The following is a 20230-nucleotide window of genomic DNA, read 5'->3' as shown; positions in this document are numbered from 1 at the left end:
ATTGCGCCGTGAGATAACTTTCTCCCGTACCCGGGAGTGATGAATCCTCTGTCAATCCACCATAGTCTTGATACACTCCTTGATGCAGCCAATCACCACCGTATTGACAGCTCTGAATAGAACTGCGTTAGGCTAGTGTCAAACTGCACCAATCGGTGCACAAGGCGCTCCGGTGATCTCAAGTCTAAGGATCACATGCACCACCATTCGTTAGAGGATTTGTTCCATAGACACTGGGGTTACCATCCATATGGAATCCTCTGGTGGGTCAGTCCAGTGAACTTGCTGCGGTATATCCGCCTACAACAAGCACCCATGTGTTGCACCAGGTTGTCACCAAACAACCTTGACAAGTGAGATCAGTCACTGCCTTTCGACAGGGTCGTTCAACACTATGATAGCCTTACCGTATTATCTGTGCCCTTACTTCAGAATAATACTGGGGCTACGGACGTTTCTAGAATGGCCACCATATGTGCTCATAGGGTTCTCACTATCAAGATTTGAAACACTTGATACCCTCGTCACGGTTCTACCATTCTAAGGACATATATCAATACATATTGCAATAATAATGATTTACGCGATATAGTATAAAATGCCTTTTATTGATTAATGAACATTATTACAAAGAGTCAATTCCACAATAATTGATTGGCTCTAGGGCACCTACTCCAACACGATCGACTCAGACCGATTCATGAGTTTACACTTTTGATCGGCCCAGACCGATTCACAAGTTTAAACCTTCGATCGGCCCAAACTGATTCATAAGTTTACACCTTCGATCGGCTCAAATCGATTCATAAGTAGACACATTCGATCGGCCCAGTCCAATTTATAGATTTACACATTCAATCGGCCCAGACGGCCGATTGAAGGACTTGCACCTCAAATCGACAAGTCATCGACCCAATCCATACAACGATCCATCCGACCTAACGAGCTGCTATCATTAATCCGCTCAGTCTGCATTCATTCAATTAAATCTACTCTTTAAGCTAAATACTCTTTAACTTAGAGAGTGGGGGGCTAACTGTTAGGGCCAAAAATCATCTTGGGCTTGGCGAGGCCCAATAACGAAATAAACATGTCACAACCCAAGGCCTCAACCCAATCCCGATTGGGCCTACGCTTAAAATCACCTTGTGAACCACCCACTCTATGAGTTGGGCTATCCTATAAGTTAAGCTAAACTGGGTTACAACCCATTAGCCTGCAATAGTCTATAAATAGGAAATCAGAATCCCATCCTATTTCCTCTTCTACTGAGATTCCAAATCTTACTCAAACTATCAAACTTGATCTGATAAAGTCAAGAAATCATATCTCTTTCATGATAGGGATTATCTCCCAAAATAGGACTTAGTATCTTACTAAGATTCCAAATCTTATTTAAACTATTAAACTTAATCTGATAAGGTCAAGAAATCATATCTCTTTCATGATAGGGATTATCTCCCAAAATAGGACTTAGTGTCCTTCTAAGATTCCAAATCTTATTTAAACTATTAAACTTAATCTAATAAGGTCAAGAAATCATATTTCTTTCTTGATAGAGATTACCTCCCAAAAAAGAGGACTCAATGTCCTACTAGGATTCCAACCCCTTGGGTTCACTATAAAAATAGAGGTTTGCCCTCTCATTAAGCATGCAATCTCCCATAGTCAATCTACACTACTCAAAACCATCTATTTGCTCCTAAGTTCTTGCTCCCAAGAACCTGATGCCTCCGCCGTAGTCCTAGCCTCCGACAAGACTCCTGGTAATTCTTCATCTCCTTAATTCTTATCAAATAATCTCTTTCAGCCTCGCTGACTTGAGCGTCGGAGTGTCTACGATAAACACCACCCCGGTGTTTTTCGGAAGCTTCACACTTGCCCTTTCATGTGTGCAGGTCCAGCGGATTGTCAGTGGCCTCAACCTCAGGGGATCAGACCCTATTTTCATGACGGTAGATTTTTTACATCTACACTTTATATCAAAAGGTATGCACAATTTACAGTTATGGGTTTTATAAATATATTTTTTATTTTCATGCAATATACTCTAAATTATCATTTCAAATTTCCCATATGTATCACATATCAACAAGCCATAACATACTCAAAAATAATGACAATTTGATATTTAAAACATAAGCTACCATTAAAAACAACAAAAAAATATGATATTTTCATTCAATTCCCACACAAAGCATCTTAATAATCAATTATTTCATTAATAAACATGAAATGTGTGATAATTAGGCATGTAAATACTCAAAATACCAAATGAGACATATGATAATTACGCATGTTATCATCATTATTCTGTAAAATGCAGAATAAATATTATATATCTCCATTCGGACCTGATGTAATTCTTGTCATTAGTGTTCATGTGATTGACTCTAAAAAGAGTCAATTGACTCAATTCACTTTAGGATTTCTAAGTGTTTTTCTCATATTATGAATTGAGAAAACCAATGCTTAAATTTATAATCACCACTCATAACCTTAAGCAGCTACCAATTAGTTACTGAGGTGGTTAGCTCAAACTATATCCACTTTCCTTAGGAAGTTGATTGTAATTATCCATAACTAAGTTGATCTAATAGGTCACTTACAATATTAAACTATTAAGACACAAATTTTGTAACAATGATCTATAAATATATAGCTGTATTAATTATTATTATATAACAATAAATAGCTATATTATTACATGGATCTACACCTTCGGATCGGCCTTGCCCGATCCACGGATTTACACCTTTGGATCGACCCTACTCGATCCACGGATTTACACCATTGGATCAGCCCTACCAATCCAAGGATTTAACCTTCGGATCGATCCATGGATTGACCCTGCTCGATCCACGGATTTGCACCTTCGATCAGCCTTGCCCGGTCTATAAAGCTACACCTTCAATCAGCCCTGCTCGGTCCATAAAGCTACACATTTAGTCGGCCAGACCGGTTGAAGGGTTCTTACACCTCAAATCGACAAGTCATCGACCCAACCCACACAACGATCCATCCGACCTAACGAGCTGCTATCGCTAATCTGCTTAGTCTACACTCATTCGATTAAATCTACTCTCTAAGTTAAATATTCTTTAACTTAGAGAGTGGGGGGCTAACTGTTAGGGCCAAAAATCGTCTTGGGCTTGACGAGGCCTAATAACGAAATAAACATGTCACGGCCCAAGGCCTCAACCCAATCCCGATTGGGCTTAAGCTTAAAATCACCTTGCGACCTACCCACTATATGAGTTGGGCTATCCTATAAGTTAAGCTAAACTGGGTTTCAGCCCATTAGCCTGCAACAATCTATAAATAGGAAATCAGAATCCCATTCTATTTCCTCTTCTACTAAGATTTCAAATCTTACTCAAACTATTAAACTTGATTTGATAAGGTTAAGAAATGATATCTCTTTCATGATAGGGATTATCTCCCAAAATAAGACTTAGTGTCCTACTAAGATTCCAACTCTTATTTAAACTATTAAACTTGATTTGATAAGGTTAAGAAATGATATCTCTTTCATGATAGGGATTATCTCCCAAAATAAGACTTAGTGTCCTACTAAGATTCCAGCCCCTTGGGTTCACTATAAAAACAGAGGCTTGCCCTCTCATTAGGTATGCAATCTCCCATAGTCAATCTACACTACTCAAAACCATCTATTTGCTCCTAAAGTTCTTGCTCCCAAGAACCCGACGCCTTCGCCGTAGTCCTAGCCTCTGACAAGACTCCTGGTAATTCTTCATCTCCTTAATTCTTATCAAATAATCTCTTTCAGCCTCGTTGACTTGAGCGTCGGAGTGCCTACGGCAAACACCACCCCGGTATTTTTCGGAAGCTTCACACTTACCCTTTCATGTGTGCAGGTCTAGCGGATTGTCAGTGGCCTCAACCTTACGAGATCAGACCCTATTTTCATGAAAGTAGATTTTTTGCATCTACAGTTGTTTATTCTAGTCTCCTATTCTAATGTTATAAATTTACATTTAATATTACCTATATATTATTGATATCTTATGGTAAAAACTAATATCCCATATAAACAATAATACCTCTCACATAAAAATACAAGAAAGCTCAAAACTGAAAGAAAGAAATTGAGAAATCCAAAGTGGAATTTATAGAAATGAAGTTAATTTGAAGAGTCGATGTCGAAGAAATAAATAAGAGCATTAAATTTGTATTGGGGTGACAGAAAGAGACAGAGAGTGGGAATGAGTATGACGAATGAGATCCTCACTACTTAGCTTAATTTAGCTTAACGTAATCTATAATTAAATTCAAAATAAAATGCATTTAATTTGATTATAAATGCCCTTTGCTTCAGGTGATAACGACACCACCTATGCCTGATTTAGTAGCACCTTACATGCATTCAATAAAAATTGCCCCATCTAGATAAATCAACATCTTTTTATTATAAATCTTTATCTTTATTTAGAAATGGACAAATACTTTACATAAAGAATTCAATAGAGTTTCAAACTAGATTTGGAATATATTTGTATCTTGTTATGTCTAAAATAAGGGTTAACCTATGCTGACATCATCTTGCACCAATCAGAATTCAGGAAATCATTCCACCGTCCAGAACATGACACGTCACCTCAAGCAAAATGAATACAGCTATCACAGTGCCAAACCGACTCAAGATTTTATGCTTGATTGAATTTGGTTCGCACACCTATCCAAACCCCATTTAATTTAAGGATGTTCTTAACGAATAGGAAGGCAGGAGGGATCTTCATGGCATCAGGCCACTTGCAAAAGTGTAATCATTAACTTGAGCTAAATGAGTATAAATAGGCAACACCAACCCCCAACCCCCCCCCCCCCCCCCCCCCCTTTTCCCTTTTCACAAAATCGAAATTAGACATTCACGCATTCAACAAAGAAAATATCAAAGACACATTACTAGAAAGAGACTGACTTGACATTCTCTAAGAACATTTAGAACACCAAACACTTGTAATCCCAGATTGCAGCTTGTGACCTCTTGTAAGCCTGTCTAGCGATCATAAAGCAATTTATAAAAACGAACACAGTGGATGTAGGATTCGCTTTAAGCATCTGAACCACTATAAAAACTATCTTGTCAACTTTACATTTACATCTTTGCATGTTACCTTACCCACTCATTATAATTAGCTCACGTGTGATTTCTTAACACTTTACATATGTGAAGTCGTTGGTGTCAAAATCAAGCATCAACAGTTTGGCGCTAGAGGAAAAGACTAGTTTCATATTAGCTGTCTATCCAGTAAACTCAACTAACCTGTCAGTTTTTCTTTTGAAGATCAACCACAAATTCTCATGGCTCGTGGCTTTGAAACTAAGCGTACTAACACCAGCAACAACGAGGAAATTCCCCACAATTAGGAAACAACTCCTCTTAAAGGAGTTCCAACTCCGCAAACCATAGCGGGGAGCATGCCCTCAACCTTCCAGGCTAATCCTGCCTTAATCCGTTACCTGGAAAAATTTGATAACACCTTCCAAACGATGAACCAGCAATTGGATCATTTGAACAAAGTAGTACCACCCTATTTAGACAAGGTAGCACCACCCCCGAAGATGCCTACAGGTCACGCTAAAGTGTGGAAATGAGCATATCCTTGTGTCACATGCACTACGACGCAAAAGGGTAAATGCATTGCTGATCAAGGGCAAAAAGGCTCAAAAGGGCATTCGAATACTGCCCACAAGCAGAGAAATAAAAATCATGTTCTACGGCTCGACAATACTTTACATCAGGATCAGTCCCACAACACATCGCACAGGCATGCCCATGAAAGTGCCAGGCATGGAGTTCCCACCATCATCGGCACGATGGTTCCGACCATCACCAAGAGGGAAACACCTACCGTAAGTGTGTTGGTTCCGACCATCGTGTAGATAGGGAAAACTCCCCCAGCCACATAGCGCCTTCACAAGCCTCTGCCCACAAGTGTCAAGGCATGCTAAAGGCTCCAGCCAAAGCATAGAAAGCACTGACCTGTGGTCTTTCATCAACCGTAATCGTAGGGCGCGCACCCATATTGTAGAAAGTGATCCCTCAAGGGCTCCATTTCCTCAGGTTGAAGATTTACAGCGAGCTCTAGATTAGCTTTAAGCTCAACAAAATGAGCATGGAGTGATCGCTGAGGCATCTCCCTTTTCTCCAGAGGTTTTAAAAGCACATCTCTTACCAAGATTCGGAATGCTAGACATGAAGGCATTTGACGGGAACGATGATCCTCAGGATCATCTCTACGAGTTTAACGACCTCATGGAGCTTCACCAAGTCTCAAACTTGGCAAAATGTTGTTGCTTGACAGTGACCCTGACTGTCCATGCAAAAGATTTATTCAGATCGCTTCCACCAAGGTCTATCAACAAATGGTAGCAGATGAGCTCATTATTCCTAAGACACTTCCAAGCAAACAGGATGTTCTCAATGCTGCTTAACTATTTGAATAAGATACGACAAGAGAAGAATGAGACTCTCAAGTCTTATATTGATAGGTTCCATAGGGAACTAAATAAGGTGGCTAACACACCTAAAGATTTAGTCCAAACTCTGATTATAGCGAGAGTTCGCCCGCAATCTACTATGTGGAATAAACTGTAATCGAAAGACAACATTTCCCTTACTTGTTTTTACAATCTCGCAGAAAATTATCTGTGAATTGAAAACTCAGTGGTAGTTCTAAATCGCCATGACCCCGGGGAGAGAATAGAAGGAATGATCGCAAATAGGCAAATAACAATCAGAGGAAGGGAAATAAGCAACACTTTGAGCCCAAGAAGGCTTATGCCCTGTAACCTCGTCGCGACAACTTCACTTTGTTGAACACATTGATCTCGAACATCCTAACTATTTGAAAAGAAACCAGCCTGCTCACAGATCCGGAGCCCATGAAAGCACCCATATCGAAGAGGAGCGACAAGAAATATTCTCGCCTACACAGGGACGTCGGACACCATACCGATAAGTGTCGAGCTCTCAAGCAAGCAATCGAAGACCTTATCCAAAAGGGTCATTTCAAGGAGTATGTTGACGATCCAATTCCCTTTAGGGAAAAAGGTCGTTATGATGGGGAAAGACACAAGGTTCTCTACTTGGTTGGGACCATCATTGGAGGACCTCACATTGTAGGGACCTCTTGGCATGCACAAGATTGGTATGCCTGAGAAGCTCGATATGAGCCTTACAATATCCTATATCTAGAACAGTGACCCCACAAACAGCAGAAAGAAGACGAAATAACTTTCTTTGAGAAAGACACGAGATGAGTGCATCATCCTCATGCTGATGCATTGGTCATCACTGTTAAGAAAGGAAGGTGCAAAATCCACAAAATGTTAGTGGATCATGAAAGCGCCGTGAATATCCTATTTCAAAGAGCCTTTGAGGAGATGAAGTTCAAAGATACAGACCTGAAAACTGTAGCTACTCCTTTCTATGGTTTTACCAGGGACCCTCTAACTCCTTGAGGAATGATGACTCTTCTAGTCATTTTGGACGATCCCCACGAAGTGACCAAGATGACGAAATTCCTGGTAGTGGATTGTCCCTCCGCATTCAATGGCATCATTAGACGACCACTACTACGAAACTTCAAAGCCATCACTTTCATCTATCATCAGAAGGTGAAGTTCCACACTCCGTCAGGGTGTAGCGAAATGAGGGAATCACAATGTGAATCTCGAGACTGCTATAATCAACCAGTCCAGATTGCATGCAAGGGAAAAGGGAAGCCTGAGGGCAAGCCAGAGTAGTCAATGACGATCAGCAAGACCAAGCTACAACCTGACCCAATAGAGGATAACATTGATCCTCGTATTCAGGAGGAGAATTCCCATAGTGGGCTAGTAGAGACACTGTCTGAGGTACCAATTGATAAGCATGAGCTAACTCGTACATTGAGAATCGGGAGTGATCTCAGCCCTCAGCTCGCAACTAATTTAACAAGCTTTCTTAGAAAGAACATCAACGTTTTTGCATGGGCACATGCCGACATGATCGGGATGAGTCCCGCAGTCATATGCTACATACTCAACATCAATCGTGAGATCAGGTTGGTTCACCAAAAAAGAAGAGCTATAGACCCAGAGTGTTATACGGCTCTCAAAAGTGCGGTGGATAAACTCCTCTCTATGATAAACTCCTCTCTATCGAATTCATCTGAGAAGCTCATTACCCTAGTTGGGTCGCCAATCCTATTTTGGTGAAAAAAAACCCAATGGTAAATGGCAGACTTGTGTTGATTTCATATATTTCAACAAAGCTTGCCCTAAGAACAATTTTCCCTTACCCAGAATCTACCAGCTCATTGATGCCACTTCCGGGCACGAGCTGTGATAATCCGAGAATTATACTGTTTTTATTACGCTTTTGGGCTAGATTTTAGATACTTCTTAGTTCATTTATGCCTGAATTGCTACTTATTTCTTTATATTTCGTGTTTCAGGCTAAAATGGAGATTTTGAGGAAATAATGAGCGAATTGGAGTTTCTGGACTCAGAAGTAAGCGGATCTCAAAATTTGGGAGAGTTCTGAAGCAAAGTGAAGCACTATGAAGCTTGTTCCCATGGGAGAGCACCGAAGATCGAAGATCGAAGATTCAAGCAAAGAAGCAAGCGGAGGGCAATTCTATAATTTCAGAATTCTTCATGGAGGTTCGCCGTGGCGAAGTTTGTTCTTCTCCGCGGCGAATTGAGTCACGCATGAGAATCCATTTCACTTCATCGCCGCAGCGAGATTTCTTCTTCTTCGCGGCGAGGTCTGCACTTTCCAGTTTTAGCAAAATGCACAGTTTCATTTTTACGCAAGGTTTTAGGTTTTTGGGCGAGGTATAAAAGCGAAACTTTACCATTTTGAGAGGAGTCGCGTTTTCCTTAGGCTAGTGCAGCTTTTTCATCTTCTTAGTTTGAGATTTGACGATTTTGTGTTGAAAAGTGAGAAGATTTGGGATTGAATCTAGTGGATTCTTCAACTAGGGGAGATCTCTTGTCTTTTCTCTCATTTTTATTATGTTGAACTTTGTGTTTATTGTTTGTCCTGCTTATTGTATTGATTTAGCTATGAACTAACCCATTTTGGGTGAGGGTTTTGATGTAGTTCGGATTCTCATGGATTGAGCAATTGATTTTTATTATTTTCATATGCTAATGCAAAGATTGTGTGATTATTCTGGATTTATTGTTTTTAATTGATTAACATGATGAGATTGAGAAATGAGTTATGTTAAGCTTCTTGGGTAATCACCATTGTAGTATTAAATGCTAGAGATAGATTTAAGAATCAATGAAATCAATCTAGGATTCTAGGTGCTTAATGAGCTTAGAACTATTAATCTTCAATTTGTTGGGTGTGGAAGTTTAATAGGGAAAAGTAGGAAAACATAGCCTGAGAAAGTATGTTTACAATTTAGAGAATTCGATTTACAATCAATGCATGTGAATTTGTAAATAGCATAATCTGTAGGTTTAATCCATAGAGTCCTAATGAAGTCAAAACCCTACCCTTTTGTTTTAAATTGATATTACCTTGTTTTTAATCTTGCTTTCATAATTTAGCTTTGAATATTTAGAAATTTTGTTTTAGTTTTAAGTTTAATTTTCTCCCATTAATCCAAACAAACTCGATTGCTCCAACTTGAAAACAATAGAAAACTTAGTGCTTAGCAACCAATCCTCGTGGGAACGATACTCACTCATCACTTTATTACTTTATTACTTTGTGCGACTAGTGTACTTGCTATTTATGCATGTTGTAGTTACAACGCATCAAGTTTTTGGCGCCGTTGCTGAGGATTGTGTTTTGTGTTAACATTAATTTTTTCTTGTGTTAGCTAGATTGAAGTTTTATTTTTGCTTAATTGTTGTTTGTTTAATTTTTGTTATTCTTTTAGGTTAGTTTGTGATCTCACTCTCTTTATTTTTCTGTGCAGTTTATGCGAAGAGCAAGATGTCAGCCAGTGGTTCCTGTTGATCCTGAGATTGAAAGAACCACCAGAAGACTAAACAGAGAGAGAACAGAACGAAAAGCCAGAGTTGAACCAGAAGTCATAGTTGTAGAGATGGCAGAGAATAGAACACTGAGGGAATTCTCAGTTCCCACAGTTGAAGGCAGTGGGTCAAGTATTACTAGACTAGCGGTACAAGCCAACAACTTCGAGATAAAGCCGGCAATCATCCAGATGATCCAATAGTTGGTTCAGTTCAGGGGTGATTTGAAGGAAGATCCAAATCTACACATTGCAAATTTTTTGGAGATTTGTGAGACGTTCAAGTCAAACGGAGTGTTAGATGATGCAACCAGATTGAGACTATTCCCATTTTCATTGAAGGATAAAGCTAAGGGATGGTTACTTGCACTATCATCAGGAACAATCACCACATGGAATGATTTAGCACAGAAGTTCCTGACCAAATTCTTTCCTCCAGCAAAGTCAACAAAGTTGAGAAATGATATCACGTCATTCATTCAAGAAGAGTCAGAATCATTGTATGAGGCTTGGGAGAGATACAAAGAATTATTAAGAAGGTGTCCACATCATGGGTTGCCTGTTTGGATGCAACTCCAAACATTTTATAATGGATTAACGGTGAATGTACAAACTATGGTGGATACAGCCTCGGGAGGAGCACTACAGAATAAGGCTCCGGAAGAAGCTCACGAGTTGCTTGAGGTTCTGGTAAGAAACAATTATCAAAGACCTAATAAAAGGGTACAACCAAAGAAATCCATGGGTCTTCATGAAATTGATGCATATACAACCATTTCAGCCCAACTGACAGCACTTCAGAAATAGTTGGGAAGCATGCAGATAAATTCCATTCAAGCTCCTCAACTAACTTGTGATTTTTTTGCAGGTAATCACGTGAGCAGTGATTGTCAAGTGGGGAACACGTTTGCCTTAGCATCGTCATCATCGGAGCAGGTTAACTACTTGACTGGAAGTCAAAGGCAACCGAACAATCCATACTCTAACGCATATAATCCTGGTTAGAGGAATCACCCGAACCTGTCTTGGGGCAATCAAAACCAACAGAATCAGCAAAACAGTCAATGAAATCAAAGGGCATTGGCAAACAACCAAACAGGGGTGAACAACCAACAAGGAGACCCAAGAGTGACAAAACTGGAGACATGTTTGGGAAATTTATGCAAGAGACCACAGGTTTTATGAATGAGACGAGAACTAATTTCAGAAATCAAGGGGTGTCCATTCGGAACTTGGAGGTATAGATGGGGCAGTTAGCTGAAAAGCTAAATGAGAGACCACAAGGGTCTTTACCAAGCAACACAGTGACTAACCCACATGAGCAAGCAAATGCAATAATTTTGAGGAGCGGGATAGTTTTGGAAGAGGTGGAAAAATCAAGAGAAGAAGAAAAGCCAGTAAGGGAAAAGGAAGAATCTGACAAGGAAGTAGATAAAGAGATAGTTACTGAAGAGAAACCATCTATTTCTAGGGAAGAAGAATAGAAACGGGAAGTGAGGCAAAGACAAAGGAAAGAGAAATTGCCATTTCCCGAGATACCACCAGAATTGGCACATCACACTCCACTTGTGCCGTTTCCTCAAAGACTGAAGAAAAAGAATCAGGATAAGTAGTTTTCCAAATTCATTGAAATATTTAGAAAATTGCATATTAACATTCCTTTTGCAGATGCATTGCAACAGATGTCGAGCTACGCGAAATTTCTTAAGGAAATTTTATCAAACAAAAGGAAGTTAGAGGATAAGGAAACAGTGATGCTGATGGAGGAGTGCATAGCCATTCTCCAAAAGAAGCTACCCCTAAAACTCAAAGATCCAAGGAGTTTTATTATTCCTTGCATTATAGGAGATATTACTTTTGATTGAGTTTTATGTGATTTAGGTGCTAGCATCAATTTAATGCATTTTTCTGTTTTCAGGAGATTGGGAATTAGTGAAGTGAAGCCAACGACCATGTCATTGCAACTTGCAGATAGGTCCATAAAACATCCACGGGGTATAGTTGAAGATGTGTTGGTAAAGGTGAACAAGATTATCTTTCCGGCAGATTTTGTCGTATTGGACATGGAGGAGGATAAGGAAATGCCCCTTATTTTGGGCTGACCATTTCTGGCCACAGGAAGAGCACTCATAGATGTGCAAGAAGGAAAGTTACTATTGAGGGTTTGGGATGAAACAGTAACGTTCAATGTGTTTGAGGCTATGAAGTTTCCATCCAAGACGGATTCATGCTTTAGTGTTGATGTAGTGGATAAACTAGTAGCGGAGACCATTGAAGAGAACACTCCACAACTACCTCTAGAAGCATGTATTGCACAATCAAGAACAATAGAGGTAGAGGAATCGACAAAGAATGAATGTGCTAGATTGTTGGAAGCACTTCAGCCGATTGATGAGAACCAAGATCTTGAATTTGAGGAATTTGATTTTGAGAAAGAGAAGGTAAAGGAAAGAAATGAGGAACCTCCAAAGCTTGAATTGAAACCCTTACCTTCCTACCTCAAATACATGTATCTTGGGGAATCGGAAACATTCCCAGTAATCATCAGTTCAAAGTTGAGCAACTTGGAAGAAGAGCGATTGATTCGAGTTTTGAGAGAACATCGATCAGCAATTGGATGGACTATTTCGGATATTAGAGGCATTTCTCCATCTTTTTGCATGCATAAGATACTCATGGAGGATGATATCAAGCCTAGAGTTCAACCACAACAAAGATTGAATCCTTCGATGAAGGAAGTGGTGAGAAAGGAGGTGGTGAAACTTCTAGATGCAGGAATAATTTATCCCATTTTTGATAGTCCATGGGTGAGTCCGGTGCAAGTGGTTTCGAAAAAGGGAGGTATCATAGTGGTAAAGAATGAGAGCAATGAATTGATACCAACTAGGATGGTCACAGGCTAGAGAGTGTGCATTAACTACCGGAAATTAAATGAAGCGACAAGGAAGGATCATTTTCCTCTTCTTTCATTGATCAGATGTTGGAGAGATTGGTCGGGCATGCTTACTACTGATTCCTGTATGGTTATTCAGGGTACAATCAGATTGCCATCGCTCCTGAGGATCAAGAGAAGATGACATTCACTTGTCCATATGGCACCTTTGCTTACCGAAGGATGCCCTTTGGGCTATGCAATGCACCAGCCACATTTCAGAGATGCATGATGTCGATCTTTGGTGATATGGTGGAGAGGTTTATAGAAGTCTTCATGGATGACTTCTCTGTTTTTGGTTCGTCCTTTGATCATTGTTTATCTAATCTTTCGTTTGTTTTGCAGCGATGTCAAGAGACGAACTTGGTGCTCAATTGGGAAAAGTGCCACTTCATGGTCCAGGAAGGGATAGTGCTTGGTCATAGAATCTCTAAAGACAGAATAGAAGTGGATCGAGCAAAGACAGACGTGATTGAGAAGCTGCCACACCCTCAAATGTTAAAGCAGTTCGAAGTTTCGTGGGGCACGCAGGGTTTTATAGACGGTTCATCAAGGATTTTTCTAAGATTTCTAAATCCCTTTGCAATTTATTGATTAAAGATGTTACTTTTGATTTTAATGATGAATGCATGCATGCTTTTCACACTCTAAAGAAATTACTTGTATTTGCACCTATTATTGCAGTCCCTGATTGGGGACTACCATTTGAATTGATGTGTGATGCTAGTGATTTTGTCTTAGAGTAGTGTTAGGACAACGGAAAAACAAAGTGTTGCATGTAATTCAATATGCTAGTAAAACACTCACTGATGCACAATTGAATTATACCACCACTGAAAAAGAATTGTTAGCTGTGGTTTTTGCTTTTGATAAATTTCGTTCATATTTGCTAGGTGCCAAGGTCATAGTCTACATGCATGGACCATTCAGCACTCAAGCATCTGTTGGCAAAGCAAGAAGCGATACCTCGACTGATAAGATGGATCCTATTGCTACAAGAGTTTAAGTTGGAGATACGGGATAAGAAGGGGTCGAAAAATATGGTAGCGAACCATTTGTCAAGGATTGAACGACCAATTCAGGGAAATGAAGTGGAAACCCAAATCAAAGAAACGTTCCCAGATGAGAAATTAATGAGAGTGGAGGAGGCACTATGGTATGCAGATTTTGTGAATTACCTGTCGGCGGGAGTGCTCCCAATAGGCATGACATTCCAACAAAAAAAGAAGTTTTTCTCTGATTTGAAATATTACTTTTGGGAAGAACCATTCCTTTATAGACACTGTGCTGATAAGATGATACGTAGGTGTGTGCTGGAAGAGGAAATGGAAAGTATTCTAAGGCATTGTCATGAGAGGGAAGTATGTGGCCATTTTGGAGGAGCTAGGACAACAACCAAGGTTCTTCAATCTGGGTTTTACTGGCCAGCCCTTTTTAAGGATTCTTTTCGGATGGTTTAGGAATGCGACCAATGTCAACGGAGTGGTAATATTTCAAAGAGGGATGAGATGCTGTTGAACAACATCCTTGTAGTTGAGCTGTTTGATATGTGGGGAGTTGACTTCATGGGGCCCTTCCCAAATTCTTTTGGGAACACATAAATTTTGGTAGCAGTGGATTACGTATCAAAGTGGGTGGAAGCAGTTGCATTACCGTCTAATGATGCCAGGGTAGTGATTAAGTTTGTGAGAAAGAATATTTTCTCAAGATTTGGAGTACCAAGGGCAATCATTAGTGATGGAGGATCACACTTTTACAATAGGCAATTTGATATCTTGTTGGGAAAGTATGGGGTAAAACATAGAGTTGCAACACCTTACCATCCACAGACCAGCGGGCAAGTAGAACTGTCAAACAGAGAATTGAAGGGAATTTTAGAAAAGACAGTTAATGTATCTAGGAAAGATTGATCACGGAAATTGGATGATGCATTATGGGCATATCGAACTGTATTTAAGACTCCGATTGGTATGTCTCCATTTAGGATGGTTTATGGGAAGGCATGTCACTTGCCGGTAGAACTTGAGCATAAGGCCTATTGGGCAGTAAAGCAACTCAACATGGATTTACGAGCTACTGGGGAAGAAAGGATGTTGACTTTGAATAAACTCGATGAGTTCCGTCAAGAAGCTTATGAGAATGCTAGAATATACAAGGAAAAGACCAAGAAGTGGCATGACAAGCATATCCGGAAGAAGAACTTTGAAGTGGGTCAGAAAGTGTTGTTGTTTAACTCTAAACTTAGGCTTTTTCCAGGAAAACTTAGGTCAAGATGGTTCGAACCCTTCATAGTTACAAGAGTCTACCCATTCGGAGCGGTGGAGGTGTCACATGAAGAAAAAGGCACATTTAAGGTTAATGGCCAGAGGTTGAAGCCATACATTGACGGAGTGATGAGTTGCAAGTCAATTCCTCTCCGGCTCGACATTCCAACATGAGAACTTAAAAGAGTCGAGCTTTTTGACTATAAACAAGCGCTCATTGGGAGGCAACCCAAGTGTTTTCAGTTGTTATTGTTATTTTTAATTGTTTAGTTTTCTTATAATTTTAGATGAAGTCCAATTTGTGTGTGTTTGGGTGTTTCAGGTGAGTTATCGAATCAAGACGGAAAACATAACTGTCCAGTTTTCGCCATGGCGAATAATTTCCTTTGCCGCGGCGAAACACATTTGTGAAAAATTGGAATTCGAAAAGTCACAGATTTCGCCATGGCGAAGTATCTTTTTCACCGAGGCGGTGTGTCTCTGTAATTTTTCATTGCGGTGAAGCATTTGGTTTCGCCGCGGCGAAGAAAGTTGGGCAAAAATCATAAAGGGCAATTTCGCTGCGGCGAAGAAAATTCTTCACCAAGGCGATTTGCTATTGTAATTTTTTGCCACGGCGAAGAATTTGTCTTTGCCGCGGCATCAATTGGGTTGGTTTTAGGGTTTGAAAATGAAGAACTTCACCGCGGTGAAGATTGTTCTTCGTCGCGGCGAAAACTAGTTTTTATAAAAACACGCATGACTTTTCATTTTTTCACAAAACGTTTCAAAGCCAATTGAGAGAAAAATTTTCCAACTTCAATCCAGAGACTTCCCAGTGATTTCCCAGCCAAGTCTCTCACTCCTTAACCTTTCTAAACACCAAAACAACTCGATCTAACTAACATGTTTGCGAAAAATTGAAGAAATTTGTGGGTTCAAGAAATTGGAGATTTTTGGCTAAATTGGTTGTGCATACTCCATTGTTTTGGTAAGATTTCAAGTTCCCTTAACTTTTAATTGCAATTTTTCGAGTTTAGATTTGTGGATTTGAAAATTTTGATTGTGGTTGAATGTGTGAATTTTGGTGATATTGTGCGTGGAATTGAGTTGGGGGAAGTGTTGATTTTGAATATTGTGATATTGAGGAGTGTGGATTTTAATTTTTGGAGCGTTTGGTTGAGTTTGGAAAAATTGCAATTTGGGGGTAAAGTGCAAATTTTTGGAAGTGTTGTTTTACCGCAGGGTTGATTGTGTTTGTCATAGGGCAATTTGAGTTGAGTTTTTAAGTTGAATTTGTGAGTTGATTGCGAGTTTAGAATGCCGCTCAAAGTGTTGTCCAAGGGAAAAGGAAAAGGAAAGAAAGTGGACAACCAATTTGTGAGTGATCAGGCCCGGATACGCTATGAAGGGGCAGCCCAAAGGAAAGATAAAGGATTTATCCCTGACCGTGGATTAACCGCAGGCCAAGCTATGGATTGGAGTCAAGGGAGACGTTTGGGACTGTTTATGAGTGCACCTGCACAAGCGGCGGTAGAGTCGCTAGTGAGAGAATTTTATGCCAACCTCCCGGAGTGTGAGTCTGGTACTGTGTTTGTGAGGGGTAATGATGTGGCATTGACTGCGAAGGTCATCAATGAATTTTATAAATTGCCTAACATTTACTGTGATGAGTATGAGGAATTCAGGAATACACATAAAAGGGATGAGGTAAACCTTCAGGCTATAGCAAAACTGAACACCACTTGGGAGGTTTCAAAAAAGGGTAGAAAAAGCATCAAGGGAACTAACTTGACACCGGTGACTCGGTTGTGGCAGTATTTTATTTGTGCGAGGATGATGTCGGAGATGCACTATAGCACGATGACGTATGAGAAGGCATTACTGCTCTATTATATTGCCACGGGAAAGAATATGGATGTGGGACAAATTATCTTGACCAACATTCAGCATGCAGCCAAACTAGGGTGAGGAAGTTACCCGTTCCCACATCTCATTACAGCTTTGTGCACTAAAGCAGGAATCGAGGTACATGATGATGAGCCACTTATCCATGCTACCCCAATCCTCGACTCAGACTACTATCACAAGCACCTTGAACGTCCAGACGATGAGCAACCTAGCATCGGGACAAAACGACAGAGAACCACACAGGGAGCTGCCACATCATCTAGTTCCACAACCACTATGAAGGAAATGATGTAGCAGATGATGGGTCAGATGAGACGTATGTCAAAACGTTAGGAATGGCTGGCAGAACAGACCCGAATGATCTATAATTTGCAATAGAGCTGTTACCAGAAGCTAGATATTGATACTTTAGCATTCCAATGGGAAGATTGGGATTCAGATGAGTGGATGGGCTCCGAATCAGAAGAGGATGACGCTAAGGGAGATGAGGAGGCCGACAAATGAGCCGGAGCACCTGTTTTGTATTTTGTTTTTATTTGTTTTTATTTTGGTTTATTGTTGGGTATTGTAGAACTTTGAACTGATTTTTGATTTGTTTGTGGTTTGTTTTTAGATTGTTTTTCGTTTAGTTTAATTTTTTTTTTTTTTTTTTTGTTAACTTTTTAGTTGCAAAGACGAGATTAGGGTTGTAATATTTCCATAGTGTTCGTGAATTTTTCTAACACAGTGAACACCACCGTTTTCAATTGTTTTTTAGATTTTCATGATGAAAAAGTCAAGACCGGTGTGCATACGTTGAGCAACACTTCACTTCACGGATTAATCAGGAACTATCTCGTACTTTTACAATTTTGTTTTTCTATTCCTAATTTGTGCACACTACAAGAATTTAGGCTTCTCACAACAATAATTTGTCACTATAAATATCAAAATTGTGACCATTTCTTTAATGAGAATTATATTGGTCTAGTTGGTCACATAAGCTCGTACTCTTAAGTGTATGGTGACGAAAGAGCGTTTGGTCACCATAGCCTAATTATTTATTGTGACAATAATAATTTGTCACTTTAACTAGTTTATTGTGATAAATTATTTGTAACATAGAAACCATTTTTATCATTACAAGTAATATTTTGTCACAATGATTTACATTTAAAGACCAATGATAAGCTTTATGGTGAAAAAACATTATTATGACAAAATTGATTTTGTCACATTGTAAATGGTGACTAAATATTTGGTTATAATTTTAATAGTAACAGAAATTATTTGTCATTGACTTGTTGTGCACACATTTATTTCGTCACATGTTTTTTTATATGACAATATTATTTGTCAAAAATTGTATAGCGACAGAAATAATTTTGTAAAAAATTTATAGCATGACAAATAATTTTTGATACAAATATTTTTACATGACCAATTTTTTATTGTCAAAATAATTAAGCGTACAATATTTTTGACATCTCAATAATGAAAAAATATTCATGTCTGTGCTTCTAATATGTGACGAATCTTTTTCATGAAAAGAATATCAAGTGAAAAAAGAAATTATGGGGAAATTAAAAATCGTGATAATATATTTATCAAATTTGTGTAATAGCAATAGAAAATTTTTGTCAAAAACATGAAAAGTGTAGTGACAAAAATTTAAGTCATTAAATTTTGAGACCTTATATAATTTTTTTTATTATTAAAAGTGACAAAAATATCTTGTCAACAATTTAAAAGAGTAACAAAAATTATTTTATATTCATATGATCTGACAATTTATATATACTTTCACATTAATAAATAAATTATATTTACCCTTTTTTTTCTACAATGGAACGTATAGCTATTATCATTATCAAAACTTGAATCCATATATCTTTTAACTATAAGTAATGTATACAAGGAAAAATTTATTAATTTAAAGTCACAACATTATAATTAATACGTTTAACACAAAGAACTAAAGATATCATACAGCTATTTTATTGATAAAAATATGAAACATCCTGGGGATGGCCCTCCTTGTATCATTTTTCATTCTACGCAAAAAAAAAAAAAAAAAAAATCAGAGGAATTATATAGAGAGAGAAGGAGAAAAAAATAACAATAACCCTATATAAAATATTACATATATAATTATGTCCACACCAAATGTATAAAAAAAGTAAGTCACTCCACAGTGGAGTATACTAATACATAATTGTAAAATGTAATAAATTAAAATAGTTCACTAAAGTTGATTCATAATTTATAACTTTACCAAAGGTATTGCATAACATCAGAACAGAAAAAAAAGTAACAAATGTATTTTACTTATCACCGAAAAAAAATAACGCGGAAGACACTCTATTTGATGGAAGCTTTCCTAGACCATGGTGTGTACTGCAAATGGAATGACACAGCGTGTAAAGGAAGCCGATAATTCCTGTTGCTATACATATCGTGCCACAATTCACATTTTAAAACCTCTTGAAATATAAAATTTGCAGGGTTCTTTTTAAAACAACAATTTTTTTTTTTTTTTTTTTTTTTTTTTTATTTTTTTTTTTGTGTAGTTTAACTAAAACTTTAGGAGATTATTTTACACCGTACGCAATACACCTTGAAAGAAATTTGGGTACCCACTAGAGGAATGTTTAGTACAGACAATAAAACCATGGAAGCAGCAACAATCCAAGTGTTAGGACCCTCAGCACACACACTGATATCAAGACTGACTTTTGATTTTAGAAGCCATGATGAAGAAGTTTAGACCTTAATAAATTTTATATTTACTTGTGCCTATAGTTGTGTTGATAAGAACTATACAAATATAGTCACAAAGGATCTTTTCAGCAATCGGCGCGTCGCATGTTTGTATCTTGTGGATTGTTACAGAAATTATATCGCGCCAAATGAGAAAATCAAATAAGAAACATGTCAAACTTATATGCACCAAAAAATTGTTTCAGTTCCCAAATTCAGGAGAAAAGGGCAGCTTCATCTCAACATTTTGTTTGTAGATGTAGATGAATGGCAAGAAAGACGATAAAACAAAAAAGAAAGCCATAATTTGGCAGTTAATAGGGATAAATGTGAATAAAAGGCTGGAGCAAAGAGGGGACTGTACAAGAAGCTCGTCTTCTACGGTGAAGGGGGATGGTCAT

General features: G+C 38.5%; 1 non-coding gene and 1 pseudogene across 1 annotated transcript; one reads left to right on the top strand and one right to left on the bottom strand.

Annotated features, from left to right (window-relative positions):
- The first annotated feature begins 7776 nt into the window (after positions 1-7776).
- Positions 7777-15305, top strand: LOC116112898 (annotated as a pseudogene).
- Positions 10455-10561, bottom strand: LOC116112945. Its single transcript, XR_004125335.1, has one exon. It is a non-coding gene; the product is annotated as a small nucleolar RNA R71 (small nucleolar RNA).
- Positions 15306-20230: the final 4925 nt, after the last annotated feature.

The sequence above is a fragment of the Pistacia vera genome, unplaced genomic scaffold (genome assembly GCF_008641045.1).
Source record: "Pistacia vera cultivar Batoury unplaced genomic scaffold, PisVer_v2 Contig1208, whole genome shotgun sequence".
In the NCBI taxonomy this organism is placed as follows: domain Eukaryota; kingdom Viridiplantae; phylum Streptophyta; class Magnoliopsida; order Sapindales; family Anacardiaceae; genus Pistacia; species Pistacia vera.
Note: the sequence above shows the minus strand (reverse complement) of the source record. Positions and strands in the feature narration are given on the sequence as shown.